This window comes from Paramisgurnus dabryanus, chromosome 8, assembly GCF_030506205.2.
Source record: "Paramisgurnus dabryanus chromosome 8, PD_genome_1.1, whole genome shotgun sequence".
Taxonomy (NCBI): domain Eukaryota; kingdom Metazoa; phylum Chordata; class Actinopteri; order Cypriniformes; family Cobitidae; genus Paramisgurnus; species Paramisgurnus dabryanus.
This window is the reverse complement of record NC_133344.1, coordinates 38,712,431-38,736,360: the sequence shown is the minus strand read 5'-3', so window position 1 is coordinate 38,736,360 and position 23,930 is coordinate 38,712,431. Positions and strand designations below refer to the sequence as shown.

General features: G+C 35.7%; 1 long non-coding RNA gene across 1 annotated transcript; it reads right to left on the bottom strand.

Moving 5' to 3' along the window:
• Positions 1-1,514: 1,514 nt before the first annotated feature.
• LOC135771495 (uncharacterized) lies at positions 1,515-21,340 on the bottom strand. The gene is made up of 5 exons (XR_010542931.2): positions 21,102-21,340; positions 9,995-10,041; positions 5,493-5,539; positions 2,961-3,097; positions 1,515-1,724 (listed from the first exon to the last, which is right to left on the bottom strand). It is a non-coding gene; the product is annotated as an uncharacterized lncRNA (long non-coding RNA).
• Between the last annotated feature and the right edge of the window lie 2,590 nt (positions 21,341-23,930).

Below are 23,930 nucleotides of genomic sequence, written 5' to 3'. Positions count from 1 at the left end.
TGACTTAATGTCAAACTTTTTTCCGGTTCTCGGATGACAAAAAAAGGAAGTTTTAGAGGTATTGTTACATTGTGCACAATTTCCACAGCGATAATTTCCATTAGGTAAAGGAATAATTAATCTCTGTGAGGGACTCGGAGTACTCTTCTGAAATTGAGCATGTACAAGACAATCTTTTAAGTTCCTAGCCCTTCTAAATACAATCAGTGGGGGATCTTGAAAAATGACACTTAATTCTGAATCAGAAGACAATAAGTGCCAATTTTTTTTGAAGATCGATCTAAATAGGTGAGATTGAGACTTAGGAGGGCTAGGAACTTAAAAGATTAAAGTCTTGTACATGCGCGTTTGAGTTGGATTTTTATGAAGAATATGTGACAGTTTATGTATTTATGTATTAAAGCGGAGATTAGTGTTAATTTTGTCACCTATTTTTTATTTAGTCTTAGTCTTGTGCATATCTTTTTTTGTTAGTCAAGTTTTAGTCGACTAAAAGTCTCATCATTTTAGTCTAGTTTTAGTCAAAAGACAACTCAAGGTATCTTAGTCAAGTTTTAGTCGACTAAAAGTCTCGTCATTTTAGTCTAGTTTTAGTCAACTAAAAGTCTTGTTATTTTAGTCTAATTTTAGTCAAAAGAAGACTTAAAGGACAAGTTCGGTATTTTAGACTTAAAGCCCTGTTTTCAGTTTATGGTGAAATAGAATGGTTTTGACTGACAGCTGTTTTAGCATTCGTTGTTAACTTGTGGACCTATTTTTCCAAACGGCTCACACCAGTACATTCTTCTGCTTAGAGCTTGAATAATATACACTCCAGCCCAGGTGGTGGCGCTAATCCGCCATTGCCAATTGCAAGAATAGAAACAAAGTTCCCGGCGCGGAGTAATACCGTACCTCACAGGACATCTAATACAAGTCAATGGAGTTGGTAAAAACTACGATAAAACCTGTTGGAATGCGTCTTTTGCAGCGATTTTTGTGTGAGCATACCAGTGAACACCCCTGACCACTCGGTGAGTTTCATGTCTTTGTAAACGAAAGTTTAATGCATTTTAGGAAGGATTGTTCCAGTGCACCATTAAACCCATTGTCCCAGGTAGCCAAAACAGTTTGGCCCAATAATGGCCCAAATCCGGCAGGCCAGAAAAAAAAACACGGCCCAGTTCCGGCTGCCAGAAAAGGGCCAACTCTGGGATGAATGACGCCCCAGAATCGGCCCAAGTACACTGGCCCATGTCCGGGTGCCTAAAGTGAGCCGGCACTGCCAGCACAGTGCCAGAATCACGCCAGCTAAAACTGTACACTCAGCCAAAACTGGCCAATGTCCGGGTGCTTAAAGTCAGCCGACACTGCCAGCAAAGTGCCAGAATCATGCCAGGTTAAACTGTACACTCAGACGAAACTAGCCCAAATTTTTTTTTAAAGTGTTTTTTCCACAAAACAATACTTTATAACCTTAGCCCTTAAGATGGCATGTTCTTATCCCTTCTTAAAAAAACTTTTATTATATTTAGTTAAAAAAAGTTAAACTGCACATTAGAAGTTCTATCCTCAATGTTTGTGATGCTTTTAATGTGTTAAGTGTCACACTTTACTGTAGGTGTTTAAAAAAGAAAGAAAAATATACAGTATGTTTACATGTTTATTTGAAACATAACATTACATTAATAAAACATTAATAAACATCTGGACACTCCTCAAGTGTACCCTAAAAGAAGGAAAGACTGAGAGAAAAGAGATAAGAGGGGGAACAGAAAATGACTCATGGTTACTTCATCAGATAGACTGAAGGCATTAATGTTAAATTGGGTAAATGTTAAAGGAATAGTTCACCCTAAAATAAAAATTCTGTCATCATTTACTCATCCTCATGTTGTTTTAAAGGTAGGGTAACAGATTTGATCCTGAAAGATTTTTAGTTATGCTGGTTAAGAGGCTGTTTACACTTGGTATTAAGATGCGTGTTCACGTGCGCTCACCTCCTGTCTGTAAACAGCAAGAAAAGCAAACTTTTCTGCTGAATTGACAACCTGTACAGGAGCCACAAAACGAAAGGCATCTTTTATAACAACAACAGCAAAAACTGCCTGGATCAGCAAGAGCAAAAACCCAAATTAACATCTGTAACTTTACTGCTTTAGCACGAGATGCAAACAGCTGCAGGAAGCAAAGGGTCTGAAAAGGTCGTTGTTTATTTTGGTAAGGTAGGTACGCGATATGTTTGTATTGAGATGGATTCAGATATTCTACTTTGATGAAACATTGTGTTGCTTATGAAATTTGTGTTCGTTTACGGATTAGCATAACGATATAGTTACTACGTCTACACAACCGAACGTGTGCTCAAACTAATTCTGATATAAACCAGTTGTTTATGTTGGTTATTTTGGAAGTGTTATTCACTTTGTACTGCAAAGTTTTCTCACTGGTGAATGAGACATGAAATGTGACCGTCTGATCTGTGCATGTTCATGTGTTTTGAAAGAGGTGTGACTTTGGATGGCGATTTGACTTAAGGGTGGGATCGTGATTTCATTACTAGGCGGCTACCGTTAGCATTTTTCAAAATGTGTTACCCTACCTTTAAACCTGTATGAATTTTTTCTGATGAACACAAAAGAAGATTTTTAGAGTAATGATGGTAAACACACAGCAGATTATAACCATTGACTTCCATAGAAGGAATAAAAAAATATGATGGAATTTAATGGGTACCGTCACCTGTGTGCTAACCATCATTTATCAAAATATTTTCTTCATCATATATCACAACACTTTCAAAATACTTTTTCCTTCTATGGAAGTCAATGGTTACAATGTGCTGTGTTTTTACCATCATTACGCAAAACATCTTCATTTGTGTTCATCAGAAAAAATCATGCAGATTTAGAACAACATGAGGATGAGTAAATGATGAAAGAATATCTATTGAACTATCCCTTTAACAACAATTGAAATACCTTGAATTTGCTTGTTTTCAGGCCCGCTCTCTTATTCTTTTTGCATCTCTGTCAGATGCAAGCTGCAGAAGTTTTTACGAACTTTTCTACTTCACCATCTGGTGCACGAACAGTAGTTGAATTTCTTCTGACAGATTCTTGAAAAGAAACAAAATTATTTAATTAGGTAAATGCAAGCTTGTTAGTTTAACCCTGGAGAACCCAAGAACCCTTCTCTTAGAATCAATTAACATTGGCCACATTTGACCCGTGGGTTCTCCAGGGTTAAATGTTACCTACAAGCTATTCTGCTTCAAAAACAATGACAGGTACTTTAGGGTGGAAGACTTATAGCTTCATAGATTAACATTGTAATGGCTTTATATACAGTGGCAAGAAAAAGTATGTGAATTTCACAGTTTTCTGAACAAATTTGTCATAAAATGCGATCTAAACTTTATCTAAGTCAAGAGCATTGATAAACATAATGGGGCGGTTTCCCGGACCAGGATTAGCTTAATCCAGAACTAGGCCTTAGTTTAATTAGGAAATATAATTAGTTTTAACAAACATGCCTAACTAAAAACATTACCTGTGTGCATTTTGAGGTAAAACAAAGGGCACTGATGTATTTTAAGATATGTAAGTGCAAGTTGTTTTCAGTTTGGAGAGCTCTTAAAACTGTTTAAGTCTAGGACTAGTCTAATCCCTGCCTGGGAAACCGCCCCAATGTGTCTAAAAATAATTACACAAAAACATTCAGATCTTTCATGTCTTTATTGAGAACTACCAAAAACATCTTAGTGCTTGTGAAAAAAATGTGAACCCTTAATTGAATGACCTCAAAAAAGCCAATTGGAGTCAGGTTTTAGCACAGCTATGGCCCTATTGTTTTTTCCCCAGATTCAGTTAAATTTTTTCTCAAATTCCGTGTTTTTCGTTTTATTCTGGATTCTGGTTAAATTAAATTTCAGTAATCAAAAAGCACATCTTATCAACTGAAAACATAACAGAAAATTAGCAGATCCACCACTGCAGTGAATATACTGTACTGTATGAGTGTGCGACTGTGCGTTTCCACAAGGTGACGTGCCTGTTTACCAGCATGTATAGCTTGTATATGGTTCTCAAGACACGAGGGCTCAGGGCTCACTAAGTTTTCTTTCTTGTTTAAGTGAACATAAACAGCTGTATGTTTATTAGTATATTGAAGCAGTGCCGTCTTGAAGCTGTCTTGGGTGTTCAAAGCTGTCTTGAGTGTTCAATGTTCATTATACAAAAAAAATGAAAACCCCTCACTACTATTAACTGAATAAATTTCGCAGCTGCACATTTAATCCATACAGTGAGGACTGTGCAGTGTTTTATTTGTATTTATTGCTAAGGTTCATGTTAAAATCATGTTGACAGACAATTTCATAACTAATATATTTACATTTAATACAGATGCCTGAAAAGTAAAACAAGATGAGTATAGTATTATGATTAAGAGGAAATATTAAAAATTTGGTTGCTTTTCAGTAGCATTGTTGTAGTGACAGCCAAAATACATTGGCATATATGTAATACACATGAGTAGTACAAAGTCCATTTCCTACTTTGCAAACTCGACACAACAACAAAAAAACTAAACAAAAATGAGTGGAAGTGGCAACGAATATCCAAAGATGATAAATTGTGGACAAAAAGGTAGCACGAATTCCTTTATATGGAAGTGGTTTGGCTAGCTAAAAAACTGACGAGGCGCAGATTAAAATATAAATGAACCCTCTTATTTTTTCAGTCATTGTTGGCATACTGTTTTAAAGCTGGAAGCATTAACAACTTACATCGAAATATATATCATTATCGTTCAATATGGATTTTTGCCATATTGCCCAGCCCTAGGCCGATGTATTTTGGCTGTCACTACAACAATGCTACTGACAAGCAACCAAATGTTTTGTTTTTTTATCATAACACTATACTCATCTTGTTTTACTTTTCAGGCATCTGTATTAAATGTAAAAATATTAGTTATTAGAATCTATGATTTAACATTAGCAATAAATACACACAAAACACTGCACAGTCCTTACTGTATGAATTAAATGTGCAGCTGCAAAAGTTGTTCAGTTAAGAATAGTGAGTGATTTTCATTTTTGGCGTGTAAAGAACATTTCTGACACAGAAAGCAGCAGGCTACTGTCACTTTAAGAACCCAAGACAGCTTTAAGACTGCACTGCTTTAATATACTGATACTGACACATCTAGCTGTTTATGTTCACTTAAACAAGAAAGAAAACTTAGTTTAGTGATCACGCATGTGTTGACTGCGCGCTGTGTGCGTGCTTCGCGAGCCCTCATGTCTGAGGAACAGATGTCAAGCGTGCGCGTTGTGGGAACGCTGAGTTGCACACTCATACAGAACAGTATATTCAATGCAGTGGTGGAGCTGCTACTTTTCTTCATTTTTTCTAAATTTGTGAATGTCCTGTAAATAATATATACTTTTTAAAGCGGTACGGATGTGTGCGTGGGCAAGGCGGACATGGAAAGAAAGTATACTGTACCTTTTCTGTCTGTTCTGTTCCAGCCTTTATTGGAACCTGCTAGTGCTCTGAAAAACACATGAAAGATCTGAATTTCTTGTGTAATAATTTTTAGACACATTATGTTATTTATGTATATTTATTCAGAAAACCATTACATTTTCTTGCTAATGTATATATACATAAACATACAATACATATATAATATTGATGGCTCTTGCTTCGTTCTGAAACCCTAGATGGCAGTTTTCTTATCCTCGAACAAACTGTCATCACAAGGGCTATGTTTACATGCACAAAATTTTGTCAATCCGACTGAATTTAATCCGATGAAAGGTTACAACAATACAGTTTACATGCACCCTAAACATGTTTAAATGTTTGCACCTCAAAATGTTTGTTTTCATGTACATATTATATAAACCGAACATCTGTGCAAGCGCACAACCAGGGTTGGCAGCTTCACATATCAAAACCATCCCCATGGACATTCAAAATTAGCCCAAAAGCATCCCAATGACTTATCACAGCCCAAATACCAATAACTAATGAACAAAATCCTTTCATATCTGACCCGCAGAAAAAAAAACTCACAAAGACAGTTTAAACAGTAGCCCAAATCTGAACGAAAAAAAGAGAGGACTTGGCAATGCCACCCCAAAGCCAAACCAAAGCAAATAAGAGGTAAATATACGACGTGAACTTGAGCACAAATTTTCTGTGCACATGCACAATGTATTTTTGCATCCGACAAAATACTTCGATTCACGCATTTACATGCATACTTTTCTCCTGCTGATCGGATCACAGATTGGACTACCCCACCCCTTTCAATACGATTCAAATTTGCATCCAATCTACCTCAATCGTATTGATTAAGGTTTTTACATGACGGCTTTTTAATACGATTGAGCCATCAATACGATTACAAACTGATTAATTGGTTGCATGTAAACATAGCTACTAGAAACATAAGTACTAGAATAAGGGCACACCACTAAGGTAAAAAAAACCGGTTACATGCCCAATTGTGCCAGTGTTGTATTATCAAGAAAGTTCATTATTATTTTTATACCTTTTTAAGCCTTGCCTATTTAAAATTGTAATATTTGCAAGATGCAGCAAAAGAGAACTCAATTTGGTTTTTTAAGGGTTGTTTTGAGATTTTCAATTATATAAAAAAGTAAGTTTTCCTTACTCTTAATCCACAGATAATTGTGTTTTCTCTACCATTATATTTATATTTCAAAATGACTGCAAATGCCAAATCCATAAACTGGAATTGTGATCTAATAAAATATCTTGTTATTATAGTTTACATAACAACGTTTACATATCAAAGTTTAGTTTAGACTACTTAATGTAAAGACTTTTTAAAGACTTGTTATTTGTAATATATATTTGTAGCCCTAATAGTCCAGGCAAAATAGCGTTTTACGACAGACTAATTGTAAAATAATTTTTTTCACCATAGATCATTTCTATGAGGTGTCCAGAACAACATACTAAAAGTCCTAAGAAATCCTAGTTGAGGAAATATGTTAATTTCTCATCAATCCGAAATGTGTGTCAATAAGGCCATACTACAGTACAACCCAATGGGGCTATTTTTTTTCCTTTACTCCTATCAAAATGAAACTTTACACAATGAAAGTACCCATGAAAAGTAAATTTTTTTGTATTACAAGTTGCTTTGAAAATTAAATTTAATATGCAAATGAGCTATACACTAATCGAATATGCCCAAAATACACCCAAAAGTAACTTTTTGGTATTACAAGTTTCTTTTGAAATGAATTTGAATATCCACATGAGCTTTACACTTATTTAATATGTCCTAATTTGCATAGGCAGAAACATCATTCATATGATAAATATATCAATGTTCATCCATATATATATATAATCTTCAGGGTCACGGAGTAACACAAGCCTGAACAGAAGGGGAGAGTTGTGTTTTTTGTGTGTGTTTTTGTTATTACATTTTTTTATGTTTTTTATCCAGCCTGGATCCTCAACCCCTTCTCTGTGGCTTTTGGTTCGGGCACCCCCATATCATTTCCTGGTTTGTTCTTTACTTGGTTCTTCCACTCTGGGTTATATTCATCTGATAAAATTGCCTCACTAAAGCAATCTGAATTGCAGCACTAGCAAAATCTGTACAATTTAAATGCATGTTAAGCTAAAAAATAGATCAATACAGTAAATTTATGAACAAAACACAAGAAAGACTGATTCCTTTTTTCTTAAGGTCACTAGTATAACAGCATAAATGTACCTGAGGTTTCCTTGCAGCATTGATATGGGTAAAAAAATTGCATTACAAAATACATTCATTACAATGCAGTGCAATTGGCCATTTATTTTGTTGGGGCACTATTATGAGTCAGTGCTGAAACAATTTATATAAAATCCTCTTATGTTTCAGAATTTAAATGACATTTTTATTAAGAATGTGTAATTGATTGTTTTCCATACTTACATTTTAATTAGGGAACGAAAACCTATACCATATTATAGATTTTTATTTAAAAGCAACTAAATGATTTCAGACTTTTTCCATTCAAGATGACACATCGAGCTCTTCAAACAATCCAACCACAATCATTTTGAGGCTGTAATTCTACATCTCGTCTATTTGGCATAGGAAAGGGATGGCACTGAAAAAAGTAAAGAATGACACGAGCTTTCTCAAACAAGCTAAGGTGTTTAGCCAGTCACAGGAAAATGTGGGAAAAGGCATCATCATTGCAGGTGAAAAAGCTCTAGTATCACTGTATGGGGGCAAAAGGATGAATCACTGGACATGCTGAGATAACAGGCAATTCTTTATTAAAGTAACTCAGAACTCATCTCCAGTGGAAGCTCAATCTCTTCCTCCAACGTCAGCAGCTGCAAAGTTCCATAGTCGTTGGGTCTTTTACCAAATGATGAAGTGGAAAGGGGGAAGTGAACCTATGGACCCAAAACCTTGGGGGTGCCATGTTTTGGATGGGAGATTAATGCCAATAATGACTGATCAGCCAAGCAGCGTAACGAGCCAACACCATGTCAATTTTTTCCCAGGCTGGGAGGACCAGCTACTGCCACCTTAAATCAGCAAAAAACAGTTACCAGCTTATGCTGGTCTTAGCCGAATTTTTGTTAATCACTGCTGTGACTAAACCAATACGCATAGGTCTAAAAGGTACCAAATTGTGAAAAGCGCTATATAAATAAAATTGAATCGAAAAAAATTAAATACATAAATAAGATGCTCACTTACATTTTAGGCTATAGCGTTACATTATAACCACATTATACTTTATAGCGGCATTTTCCGGGCTTCAGATCTGGATGGCATGATGCACACAGCAGCTCTAAACTTCAGCTCAATCATTACATTTGCAGAAAGATTGATCCATACCATTTAAAATCATGTTTACTTACTGCTGCACTTTTGGAGTTGATAGTTACGTCCACTGTAGTTGCAAGAAAGACTGCAGCACAAAGAGATGCACATGCAAAAAACATGGACCCCCTTGCACTAACATTTGTGGAAAATGTTGTGGTAATAGCTGTACAAACTCACAGTTGCCTGATTTATCAGATGAATATGACCCAGAGGGGAAGAACTAAGCAAAGAACAAACCAGGAACTGATATAGGAGGTGCCAGAACCATGAGCCACAGAGAAGGGGTCGAGGATCCAGGCTGGATTTAAAAAAAGATGTAAAAACAAAATCACCAAAAAACAAAAACACGAAAAAGGCCTCCCCTTCTGTTGCTACCTTGTTGTGGTGGGGAGGCTTGTGTTCCTCCGTGACCCTGAAGATTATACCGGTGGGGGTTATACAGCTGGCAGGAACTACCAAGCCAGGCAGTTTTCAGGTTAGAGGCCAGTCTAAAAGCAGCAGGATGATTGGATGAACATTGGGCTGATATATTTATCAAACATATGAATGATGTTTCTGCCTATGCAAATTAGGACATATTAAATAAGTGTAAAGCTCATGTGGATATTCAAATTCATTTCAAAAGAAACTTGTAATACCAAAAAGTTACTTTTGGGTGTATTTTGGGCATATTCGATTAGTGTATAGCTCATATGCATATTAAATTTAATTTTCAAAGCAACTTGTAATACAAAAAAATTTACTTTTCATGGGTACTTTCATTGTGTAAAGTTTCATTTTGATAGGAGTAAAGGAAAAAAATAGCCCCATTGGGGTGTATTGTAGTCTGGCCTTATTGGCACACATTTCGGATTGATGAGAAATTAACATATTTCCTCAACTAGGATTTCTTAGGACTTTTAGTATGTTGTTCTGGACACCTCATAGAAATGATCTATGCTGAAAAAAATTCTTTTACAATTACTTCTATTTTTTGCTCCAAAATGAGTTAGTTTGCCTGGACTATAAACAAATCCCTATCATACTTCTGGCCCTAATTGACCCCTCAGACTGTCCTGACATTAACAATGCAACAAAACTGATTCCCAAGAAATATCCATGCCCCGTCCAATATTGTACTTTTACTTACATTAATCCTTCAAATGAATTCTGTCCAAACTGATGATCTTGAGAAATCTAAATGTGACAAAAACAATCACAATAAGTTGTTAAGTTGTATAACAGACAGACAGATCATAGATGGGCCATTCTACCGAATTCGTGCAAATTGCTGTCCCGGAACCAAAAAACTAATTTAAAAAGCATTAACGTAGGAAAATTTTTGATAATAAAAAAATATAAGCAAATAGCAATCAAAACCCAAAGTAATATTTGAGGTAGCTGCAGGCTTTATATATAAAATATCATCATTTATATAGTGGTTTCAATTGAGAGGTGGTTGTCCCAAACCCCAAGGTCTGAATTTCACCATAGAAAAAAAAATATGAAATAATTTTTTAATATTTTTTTATAATTTTTTAAAGAAGTATCATTTTGAAAACTTTTGTTAATTAAAACCAAAAATATATTTATTGGATATTTTCAGTAAAAATCATGAATAATTATGTAAAAAAACACTGTCCCGCATTTTCACGTCACTACCGAAACATTGCATAGTTCGGTCAATAATATAGTACTGCTTTAAGCCACTCCCCTCAATTTTGAATCAGAAACTTTGTCTGTGCCTCACTCCCTCGTGGTGGCATGGTGATTAGATCAGTCCCATGGTTTTGAAGTAAATGTGATCAAAAGTTTGGAAATCAGTGTGTGACATTTATCAATGTCACTACCGATCACACATTTGTAATGATTAATTAATTTTTTAAAATTTTTTCTATTGGTCATTAAGGTTTTACTCATGTTTCAATGTCGAGAACTGTGCTGGCTAACTACGTACTAATTAGCTTCTTAGCAGTAGGATCAAAGTTAGCTTAAATTGTCACTACCGAAACAGTCACAACCGAAACATTTGTTGACTTTTCGGTTGTGACGTGATTGTTTCGGTAGTGACAAAATGACACTTGTTTCTTTATTTTAATAAATAAATAGAAACTTTCAAGTGCACATATATTCTTTTTCAGTACAAATAATTTGTCAGTCATATTTCTGTAATGTTGTATGTGATTTGACTAGGACTACAAACTAGGCCAGATTAATTTAATTAATTCATAGTAGCTTGACTCATTATTGAGATAAATGAAGGCTATATGATTCTACCTCTGGTGTCATGGAAAACTTTCTGCGCTAATTTAGCGTGACTTTGACTGATTGCTTCATATAATTTATATAACAGATAGCACATCTGGTATCATAGTAAATTGACATGTCATTGTTAAGTGTAGGCAGGCTCACACTAATAATGTAAATGTAAATATCTTTGGTTAATTTGTAGAGATAGCTACAGAGAGAGAGGAATTGCCAATATGCATAGACGGAAAGATGAAAGTAGAGCGGACAGACTGAGAAAATACAGACAAAGATCGAGGGAGGACCCAGAAAGGTACCAACAGGGCTCCAGACTGCCACCAATTGGTGGTATTTTGCCACCAAAATTTGAGAGTGTGCCACTGAATTTTACATCCATTCGCACATGTGCGACTAGTAAATTTGACTTTTTTTCTGATGTGACAGTGAATTTGAAACAGCACATTGTACTTTCTGCATCTATCATCAAAGTATGTATTAGTAATACAGTGGAATTTTGTAGAAATGTGATTATTTGGTTAGCATGTTGATTTACGGTGTGTGCCCCTAATTTTTTTGGTTGCGCCCCTAAAATTTTCAGTTGGGGGCCACTTTGCTCCTAGTAAAAAAAGTTAGTCTGGAGCCCTGACCAAGAATACTTAAAAAAGCAAAGAGAACGAAATCAAAAACGCAGGGAAGAAGGGATGCTGAAAAGTATCAAAGAATTATCTGACAGGGAGCAAAGAAATGTCAGAAAAGAATGGAGAAAAAGACAGGACAAACACAGGAAGATGGTTAAAAGACAGTTCTGTGTGTATAGTTCTTTTTAGAGATTGACCCATATGGATTTTTTTGTGCCAATGCCGATACCGATTTTTGTTTCATTAGCCTTAGCCGATACAGGCTGCCTATTTTCTTGAGCCGATACTTGGAGCCGATACTGCTTTTGCTCACTCAGTTTACATTATAAATGTCTCAATTTAAAAAAGTAACATTTATTGAACTTAAAAAAAAACTATATTTAACAAATAGTAAAAAAAGGTGATGGTTCTATGGAACCATGAACTGCACTCTCCACAATGATGAGGAACTATCAGCAAAGGATATTGATTTCTAGCACTTTATTACTACAAATATATATAAATAAAAAAATTATATAGAAATAAAAACCCGCTTTGTCCAGTTATGATCAGCTGTTAGGCCGAGCTTTCAATGTTGTCACGGAAAGGTTGTTTGTTTTTAGTCACATGACCTGCAATCGCTTGTGGCTTCCAGCACTTTGTCTGTAAATAATGCCAGTGATAATGTCGGTGAACACAGCAGCCACATATTGGCCAATATACACATAAAATATACACGATACACATAAAACTCGCAAAAATCGGCTATCTTGCATCCCTTTAAGGTCTGAACTATCCGTCATCAGCGTAATGTCAGTGCAAAGTGCTTTTATGTGGTGTTGCTTTAGATATTTTTTGTGCTGTATGTTTTGACTGCATAATGCCAATCATTTTTGACTAACTATTTACTTTTTTTAAACAAAATATGGACAATCCAATATGGATGTCACTACCGAAACATTACTGTCACGACCGAAACAAATAATGTTCTAGAAAAATAAAATAGGTTTTGTTGTCAGAAAAGATGACATAATTTTATTTAGTTAGATAAAAATTTAAACTAATGAATCCTTGAATTTCAAATCTGTATCAGTGCATGTATGGCAATTACAGAGAAATAATGCTTTCAAAATGCATTTCATTTGATAAACCACTCTTATAGTTTTGTTAAAATTATATTTCTAATCGATATAACAATGAAACTGTATTTAAAAAAATTTAAAAAATATATTTAGAAGGTTAATGTAAAGAAAATCAGAATAGGCTATTAAAAACCTAATTTTTATATCAAATGTTGTTGTGTTTCGGTAGTGACACATTTTGGGAGAGAGAAAACATTTCGAAACTGTATAAAAACACGCTAGGAAACTAAAGTGTCCAATCAGTAGATTAGTGTTCCTTAGATGTTCTACTATGTTTATGACTACAAAGCTTGCAGGAAAAAACACACTTTTTTCAAGAAGTTTTGAAGTGTCAATTTGCACCAATTCGGTAGAATGACCCAGATACAAAATGTTGAGTAATAATTAAATAATTAAGGTTCACTCATTTTCTACAAAGTATCTTTCAATAGATGAAATCGGTTATAATGTTGTGCAACAGTGAGGTGGAAATATTTTTACTGCAGGTGCACTTTAGTAAAGAAGTTTAACTACCAGCTGTGTCCTGTAGCTGCAATGCTCTCTGTTCTGTGAAATTTAAACGTTTTCTGTACCAGACAAACTTATCCCTTGGTAAAAAAAAATTACCTCAGTCAGCTGTATAATAGCGGAACTGGCTGAGGTGGCTACGAGTGTTTAGCAGAATAGCTTCACGATCCCTCCCCAGACAGCACACGTACGTCTGCCCGACGTCGGCTCAAGAGCGTACGTCGGCCTCCTTATCTGAAACATCTAATAAGTATCGGCCAGGCATCGGCCAAATCTTCAGTCAAGTCAACGGTATTTCCCGCTCATCAAGCTTGTCTGTTACGTCGGCTTTGGGTCGGATAACTATACCGGAGGCCGATGCCGCGCTTCTCTCTGTTGGTGCGTGTCCAGTTACTCCTCCCTTTGCAATGCAACCCACCAGAGCAAAGGCGACATCATGGGTGTATCAAGTATGTACAAGAACTAAGTAAATGATGGCGGCGCTACCGGAAGGTAGTTTATAACGTTAATAACATTTTAAATATGGATATTTCTACAACAACACCGCACGGATTACACACAGAAGACCTTTGTTTATCATCCTGGAGCCGTTTGGATTTAATTTGTGAAGGATGGACGCACTTTTTTTGGACTTGAAGGTCGTGGACTATTGCTGGACCCCGTAACATTACATTTAATCAACTGAAAGATATAAAATATTTTCTAAAATATCCGAAAATGTGTTTGTCTGAAAAACGATGGACATATGCAACTTGGACAGCTTGGGGGTGAGTAAATCATGGGTTTAATATCGTTTTTGGCCGAACTATCCCTTTAATGAACCGGTGTTTCATATCATAGTCATTTGCCATACTGTGGATTTTAAACACATCAAGGGCTGGAAATGACTGAATAAATTTCTTGCCTTTTTCCTTAGCTAATATTTCCCTCATATTTGTTTCCTCTCTTCTTGTGTGTAAACAGGTCATTGGCACTGCTGTGTAAGTGTTTCACTGACAGACACCTCAAGACATTTTAGTGGGTGTAACTGGACATCATTTATGTTAATCTGTAATATTCAATTATTATGTTTTATGTCTTTGCAAAACAGATCACAACATCATTTGCTGTAAGTTGTTTTTAACCAGCTGTTACAAACATTTTTATTATTTGACTTTAACCCTAAGTGTTTTTGATCTTAACCATACTGTCATATTAGTTTTATCGGAGATAGGACATAGAGGTACTAAGCCATCTGTTTCTCTGTGCAGGGCATGTACATCTAGGATGCGATCAATCCAGATGAGATTCTCTCCAATGCCAGCAAACCGACAGTGGAAGACACGAGCCAGCACTTCTCCCACCACATTGCCTCAGGCTTTTGAGATACCGACTTATAACTGCTTCTCCCCCCTATGTTGGGATCACCGGGGCCTCCATCGCCCGGCATGTACACGCTACATTAGGTGTAGGTAAGACGCACACTCACTGCTTCCCTGGTGCTTGTGTTCTCAATGTTTCTGTGCAGGTGCCTGGGATAATGAAGACAATTTGGGTTGTCGTGTTACACGCCAGGTGAACAACATCAGAGTGCGGCAGTCAGAGATCCTAAAGAAGGACTCCATATGTTTAGTCGAGACAGTACGCCGTACATCTCTTACGACGAGGATATTTGTTTCAGGACCGCTTTCCCGATACTGACAAGGACATTTAAGGTTCAATGGACAACTTGCTTTCAATGAATGGTTAATGTCTGTAGCCTTTTTCACACACATATTATGGAAAAAATACAGAGTACACATCCGGGAGTTGTTCGGGATTATTTGATTTTGGTTAATTCACGCTGCCAATATTTCTCTCTCGAGAAACCACACGTGTATTTTTTTGTTTATGATAAGATCATAAAGGAGTGCGTTACACCAGTGCTTCCCAATCCTGGTCCTCGAGCACGCCCTCTCAAAAAGTTTAGATGTCTCCTTATTTAACTCATCAGCTTGTTAGGGAGACATGTTTACCATTTTGGAAGGAGGCTGATAAGTTGAATCAGGTGTTTTAAATAAGTTTTTGGGAGGGGGTGCTCGAGGACCAGGATTGGGAAGCACTGAGTTACACGCTGTTTTGTTATGCTGGTGAATGTTCATAGCTGATAGTGACGAGCCCCCTGATTTCTTCTTCAGTCCAGTTTGCAGATTTTTCTCATTGTGAATGTTAATCTGCATTTAAATCTGCCATGTCAAAGGGGAAAAGGCTATATTTTTGTCGTGATGACACAATATTTATGTTGACTAATTATCAACGTTGAAATTGACACCGCCGATTCTATCCACCAAACGCAACAGCTCTAAGTCTAGCATACACATAATTGCATTCACTAACCTTTGCCTCAGGTTATAAATAACTTAATAATCACAACCATCCACTACCTAAAAAGCTATGAACAGCAGTCATGCAAATTTTCTCAATTTGCTTTTCTATTTCTACTAGCAATTATGTGAGCTGCAGTCTGGATCCTGCCTCTGTCAGATCACCTAACACAAATGGAAAGATGACATCGACCCTTGCAAGGACTTCAGGCGATCCCAGCACTGGACTACATACAGTGGTAATCATGTGCGTTTCATGTTTAACTTTGGATACTTTTGGAGATCATTTCATCTTCCCCTCGCTTAAATGTTTACATTATCAGAATTTTTTTACCAGGGGTGCCCAAACTTGTGCATGTCCCCTGTACTGATATATACTATACAAATAATATAAGTTGAATTTACTTATTTGAAACGCATTATACTAAACACTACACTGCAATGTTGTTTTTAACATTTGTGCATAATATATGATTTTTTGTCTTTTTCCTTCATTAGATTTTCAGTAGTCCGTGTCAAATTTTCTTTCAAGGTGAGATAGCTTTACATGTTTTTTATTGTGCTTTAGTGGTCACACAGGCCCGGTTTATGTTCTTAACCAGCATGAGTTTATTTATTGTGATATACACAAAACAAGATATTTTGATAAATGATGTTAAGTACACAGCTGCTCATTTACTTCAATAAAATGTCTCTTTCCTATTATGGAAGTCAATGGGTACCATCAACTGTATGATTGACATCATTTATCAGATTAAAGAATTTTTGGCAAGTTTATAACAACATGAAGGTGAGTAAATGATACAATTATAATTTTTACGTAAACTTTTAGCTTTAAATGATTATTTACTCAACCCCATGTTATCCAAGATGTTTGTCTTTCTTTCTTTAGCCAAACACAATCAGAGTTATATTAAATACTGTCCTGGCCAGTGGCGGCTCGTGACTGCTCTTCTGAGGGGTGCGAATTCAAAATAAGTGTTCAGAGTGTCATGTGTGTTGCTCGTGTCTTCAAAAATGTGTGTTTGTTACATCATGTAAACCATGTGCATCACGTGTCTTGTCAAAAGAAGTGCCTGCTGCACACGCGTCAAAACCTTTTATGATAAAAGAGATGCTCACGTTCACAAAATACACGCAACACATTCACTTAACATTAAACTCTGATTACGCATGAGATAATGCAGGTATCTTTTATCATAAACCATTATGACGTGTGTGCAGCAGGCACTTATTTTGAAATGACACGTGATTCACATGCGATACGCCTAACACGTATTTTAAAATGACGAACCACACACATGACGGGCTACATACATGTTGGGATGAGCTTCGCATTGCATTGTGCGCCCTCGGAAAATAAGTCATTGTCCGCCACTGGTCCTGGTTCTTCAATGCTTAATAATGGCATTGACTGGGCATCAATGTTTTGAAGTTCCAAAAGTGCATCCATCCATCATTAAAGTGATCCATATATAACCCAGTGGGTCTTCTGATGCAAAATGATAGGCTTGTGAGAAAAACTTTATATTTTAAGCTTTAAGCGAGTTACGATGTATATGTAATGTAAACAGACTACAACAACTCAATCGCATTGTTTCTCACGTGTCTCTACTGCGTTTCATCACAATTCATATTACGACTAGTCATGAGATGCATAACATCCAATGCGATAACACGTGCCGCCATATTTAAATTGTCTTTTTAACTTTGTAAATGTCTTGTCTCTATCATAAAAAGCTATAAATATGAATAGTTTTTGTCACAAACGTATTGTTTCGCTTCGGAAGACATTTATTAATCCACTGGGTTACATATGGATTACTTTAATGATGGATGGATAAACATTGAGCTTTGAAAAACATTGATCCCAGTCAATGACATTATAAAGCAAAAATATAAATACAATATATAAATGTAAAGAACCAGGAAATGATTTAATATAACTCTGATTGTGTTCTGTTAAAAAAGTAATAATCAGTCAATTTTCATTTTGGTGGGAGGAGTAATCCTTTAACTCATTCGAGTCATCAGACAGTCATCTTGTTGCTTTGACTGAATTCAGTTACAGATCAAAATCCCTGGTGGTAATTCAACACTGCTCAGTCTTATCTATTTAGGTACACTGACGATCCTGAAGGTGTGTTTAACATTAATAAAATAATAAAGTAATGCATAAAGTGATAATTGAACATTACTGATGATGTGTGCTGTTAACAAGCAGAAGGGTAAAGATAAACTAAAACAAAGACGTCAAAGCAACAAGATGACTTGGTTCAGACATCTCAACCCTTTTAAAATGTCTTTTATTTAACAGTGCATTTTATCCTTTATCTTAGACAAAGCAGACCATGTTATTTTCATTTAATACATTCTGGAACAAATCTGGGTCCACTTATCATTTCTACTTACAAATTAACATTTCTGTTCTGCTCCGTTTACAGTGTTTGGGTGAGATCTAGACTGAGGACTAAGGCGTATACTAGGACAGAACTAAGTGTTGTGGCCCACAGGTGAGACAAACTTTGCTACTTGGTATCTGTTAGACACGATACATTGAAGAAGGGCCCATTCATATTATACTTAAACTTGGTCCAGGACCATTTGATTTTTGGTTCATTCACACTGCCAATGATTTTCCGGAATCTGTGTTTATGCCGTAAAGACACATGATGTGTTTAAAGTCCTGCACTTGATAGGTTTTATCCACAGTGTCTGAGGGTTTGTTATTATTGGTTATTTCTCCCTGCAGAAGACTGCATTTTTGTTTATGATAAGACTATAATGGAGTGCGTGATGCGCTGTTCTAGTATGCACATGAATTAACCCAATTTCAAAGTGGATTTTTGAAACTCCCTGAACTCTGTTCTAGTCCAGTTTGCAGACATTTCTCATTGTGAATGTAAATGTTCATTTAAACCCCTGTTTTAAAGAGCTGAACGGTATATCTTGTTGTCATGACGCACATGTATTTTGTTTAATATAAGCTCATGTGAGCGCCTGATGCGCTAGAACTGTTATGCTGCTAAATGATCTCTGCTTCAGCGTGGATAGTGACGAGCTCCTTGATCTCTGCTTCAGTCCAGTTTGCCGACCTTTGTAAAACCCTTGTTTTAAAGAGCTGAACCATAACTTCAAAACTACGCCATTGTTTTTGCGTCTCATTCACAAAGAGGGCTTTCCAGGTATCTTACGGTAATGTTACTAGGTCCTCTTTCCTGGAACAATCCCAGAACATCTTTGCGTTCACACAAATGCCTGTCTGCCAATTTTACGGATATTTTCTGGGACCAAAGTGCTGTGTGAATAAGGTTATACTTTACTCGATTACATGAACACTGATGCAAGCACTTGTTCAACACAGTTTGGTGGTAAGCAAGTGGGTGACTGTTATCTTTAGATATCTCTAACAATAAAATGTATAATTTTCAAGACATTTGCATTAATTCCTCCTATAGCACTCATTTTAAGAATAGTTGAGGATGCAAAGAAGAATTAACACTGTTTATAATGCACAGCCAGACACTCAGGAATGCAACAACATAGTAGACCAGATGTTTTATATGCTTACATAAAGTACTGTATGCTTTGTGGGTCCACTTTTTGATTATCTATCCAATATACACGATTGTTCATGTTTGCCATAGGCACCTAAATTTAAATATAAAAATGTGATCGTATGATTAATAATTTTTTGTTGGATGTTTCCATTTAGGTGATCCTAAAGCAACAAAGAGGAACCATGAAGAGGAAGAAGTGGTGTTCAGATGTTTAAAAGGCGGTGTTCGGGACAGGAAGCAAAGGCAACAAAGAGGAACCTCTAAGGTTTAAAGGCACTGCTTGCAGAGACGAGTGCAGAAAACAAGACAGAAGACCTGTCGAGAATGTTTTATGATTAAATGTTTTTGTTATGTACATGCACATTATTATTTACAATATATTTCTAAGATACATAAATATGTGACCTTGTATATGAAATCCAGGCTACTGTCTTAACATCTTATGACATCTAAAGTTTGAATTTACTGATTTAACATTGAGTTCAGTCTTTGACATGACCTTACTCAGTCAGTATTGAATATGTCAAGATTATATTTTCAGATAATGTTTTCTGAATTGTGTAGGATGATTTTATGTAGAAAACAGTAAGTCACAAAGAAATACTTTGCTGGGTTTTCACAGGCCGTGTCCCATTTGTACAACATATGTGAATTATCTTGAGACTAAAACTTCTGAAATCCAAACTGTTATATTTTAGCATTTCAAATGCAGCCACCCTTTGCCTAGAATGTGAAATATATACCCTTGGGTTTTTTCAGTAATTTTTTGACATCTCACCCTGAGATATTTTTAAAGAAATTTCTATGTATTATGGGCTTGAATTACTTGTTTATTTTATCATTTTGTCCAAGTAATTTGAAAAAAGTTTTAAATTAAATTTTAGTTCTCAATTGAAATAAATGTATATGTTGAGACTATATTTTTGTCCACAAACGTAATTGAATCATATACTTTAAGAGTATATTATTTTGAAGGGTATAAGAAATATTTTAGTTAAGTGTAAGTAAAACGTTTACACAGTAGTATAGCAGTGTATAATAGTTACAGAATATATAATTTATGTGTGACACATCTAAATATTCTGTTACTGATTTATCCAAGTTGTTTATGTGTTATATTTGTCAAATGAATAAATTTGCAACGGTTATTGACAGTGGTGTACTTGTTTTTAGTTATTATTGCAAAGAAGCACATTATTCTGCATAAGTGTGAATGAATAAAGGTTTAATTTAATAAATAAATGCACGGTAAAGCCCGTGCAGAGCGGCTGTAATTGCATCGTTTAAACATCGGCCCGAGGGCATTTGCGACGAGATGCCGACATCTAGACGACATCTTCCCAATGAGCAAACGCTCCCTGAGCGACATCTTGCCGATGGAACTTTGAAAGTCGGCACAACGTCGGCCAGATGTATGTGTGCTGTCTGGGTCAGTTACTCCCGCCTGCTGCATAGACTGCTGAGGCAAATCCTCAGACCAGTTTTATGAGTTGCGAAATATTATTTGTTTGTTTTGCTAAACGAAATATTACTGTTTAAGTAAGTTCATTAAACTGAGCAGAGTTCATTTCTTATGTCCGAATTCTCCTTGTCAGATAAATTATAAAAATCGATTTTCTACTCAAATTTATCTAGAAATACTTCAGTATTTTAATAATAAATTCAAATGCTAATTTACATATTTGTTGAAGTGGGATTGTGGTCATTTAAAAAATTACGTATACTATATCAGTCACACCAGTTTGTCCTTCTTTTAAATGAAGTTTACATATATCTAATATGTGCAGAGTATAAATATTTTATGCATTAAAATTATGTTAAATAACTTCCAAAAAGTCTTACCTCAGAGAAATTGCAGCAGACTTCATGCAGCAACAACCGTTAAAGCCCGGTAAATGTCGTCACTAGATGTCGCAGCTAGTGCGCATGTCTTGAAACAGCAGCAGTTCTTTTTCCAAAATAAAAGTTCCTTTAACCAGCTTTAATTGTCTAAAAATTGTAATCGATAAATTATAAATAGATCAATCTTTATGATCAAATTAGTTCAAATTCTGGAAAAGGGCTGAAAAATTGTAGTTGTAATAAAGTAAACAAATTGACAAGCTTTACAGCTTATTAATTTTTTTTATAAAATCTCAATTTAGTATTTGACCATTAATTAATACAATATGTGTTTGTTGAAATATTACATACATAGAAAATTTTTCAGTATAAACTTAATAGCCCAGATACTAACATTCAATAGGCAAATGGCACTTTATGCTTCTACAAACCTATTCTTAACATTAAAATATGCTTCTCCCCTTCCCTTATTTTATTAGGGAAAAATTTCTGAGCTTAACTTTTCCTCACACTACTTTTCACTTATTGACATAGGCTACCATTAATCAGGAAAACTAAAAACAATTATTAAAACATTAAATAGAAACAATTATATGCATATCAATTGTTAAATTAATATATTTTTATTAAAACAAACGTGAAATGTGAAAGCCAATATGTGGAAAATATGCCATTTGTCAGCCAAAATCGGACCAAATCCGCATATCCACAGCCTAGCCGAATCTGGCAACTTTTGCTGGGCCAGTGCTGGCTTAATGCTGGTAAGCCGCAGCCAGAACACAGCCGTGTGCACCGACACTCAGCCGGATCTGGCCCGAATGCACTGGCTACCTGGGGTAGAGGTGTGAGATGAAACACAAACACGCGAAAATTCTCAGGGCAGCCGCAAATGTCGAAATTTCAGTCAAAACCATTCTATTTCACAATAAACAATCTGAAAACAGGGCTTTAAGTCTAAAATACCAAACTTGTCCTTTAATATATCTTAATCAAGTTTTAGTTAAAACATTTTTGTCTTCATAAAAATAAATTATTTCTGAGATTATTTCTGATAACCATTTTAGTCAAATAGGGTTACACACATCTCAAATATTGGTTACACTTGTTGAATGATTTTTGTTGAATGCAACTATGTTAATGGCGGTGATGTATCTCTATTGCGTGTAAATTGCGTCACCATTCATTCAATGATGGGCGATAGGAAAGCACCCAGACAGCGATCAGTTACTAATAATAAGCTTTTGTCCTCACAATATACTGCACATTCAGAATACTTAAATAATATAAGGTACATCAACAATGTTGGTAAATAGCGAATGTGGATCAGAAAGACAAGCCGTCTAAGTTACTGAAGACAACAGCTACACGAGAATACAACACAAAAAAATTAACACAATGCTGCATAACACTAAACTTTTTAGCTGTTTGTGAAATATTAACCATAATGTGTGTGGGCTCATTTTACACATGAGACTCTTACTGACCTGATCGCGTATGCCTTTTCAATAGTAGAATCGCGCTGCGTGTGCGTGCAATTGTTGAAAAACCATATGAAGATTATTTGATACAAAATCCAATGGAAACGACGGAGAAATATCAATATTTCTCATATGTAATACGTTTGTAGACTAACTGCTAATGGATGTTATATTGTGAACACTAAGCATGGAGATTTCAGCAGCGCGAGCTTGTCTGGAGTTATGACAGACAGGCAGTTTCATAATAAGAGCACGCAGTCTTTTTATGAATGAATTCACATTTAAATATGACCTCATTGCATAAAATGTAGTAGAGACGATTGAAGACGAAAATGAAGAGAGATTTTATATTAGTTTTTATTTTATGCAAAACATTTTAGTCTCGTCTTTTTTCGTCAACAAAAATGCATGTTAATTTAGTCTTAGTCAGCGTTTTTGAATATGTGTAGTCTCGTCATCGTTTCATCTTAGTCATGGAAAAAAAGGTTGTTGACGAACATATTTCGTCTAGTCTCGTCTGACGAAATTAACACTAGCGGAGATTACATGAAAATTCGATTTTTTCCATGTTTAACTTAAATCTGTTGGCTATGACGGATCACAGGCAAAGGACACTGTAAATAGTTCATTATTTTTCATTGCTTTTGCTTTGTACTGGAAGCCATGTTAACCTTGGCATGACACGGCCACCGTACAAGTTATAACGCACTCCGAATCGTGGGTGGGCTTAGAGCCCGAAGCCATTTGTTTTGAGAATAATGGCTGGCTGATGAAGTTATTGGCTGGCTAGCCGGCTCAGCCAAAACCTAAATGGCTGCTGGAGCCGCCAAACTTGTCATAGCTGCAAATGGCTGAAGCTGCCACTACATGTCTACAGATGTCTATGTTATACTGATTAAGTAGATCTCAATCTTTCCAAGCAATGAGAAAATGAGACTGAGAAAAACTGTAATATAAACACACACTGTTTACAGTATTATTTTGGACAAAGTTTTGCGCATTTCACTTCAATGTACACTGAAGCATGCATCGATTCGTGAATTAGCAATGTGGAATATGTGGTTTGTTATTGCAGTAATATCATGTTCAGTGCTATAAATATCTTGGTTTCAGAATATTTGGTTCATAACATCAATCTTTGATTCAGGTGTTTGTGCAACCGTGCCCTGAAGATTTAACAAAAGTCTGGGTAGTTCTAAGTAAAAATAAAGTAAGTAGGAATTAGGAAAGTATGTGAGAAGTCAGATTAAAATTACGTTGCTTGCTTCTTTCCACCATTTCACCTCAGTGAGAAAAAAATGCATTGCTTCTTCTGTACGGAAAACGAGCAATTTTAATTGGTCGTCAATTC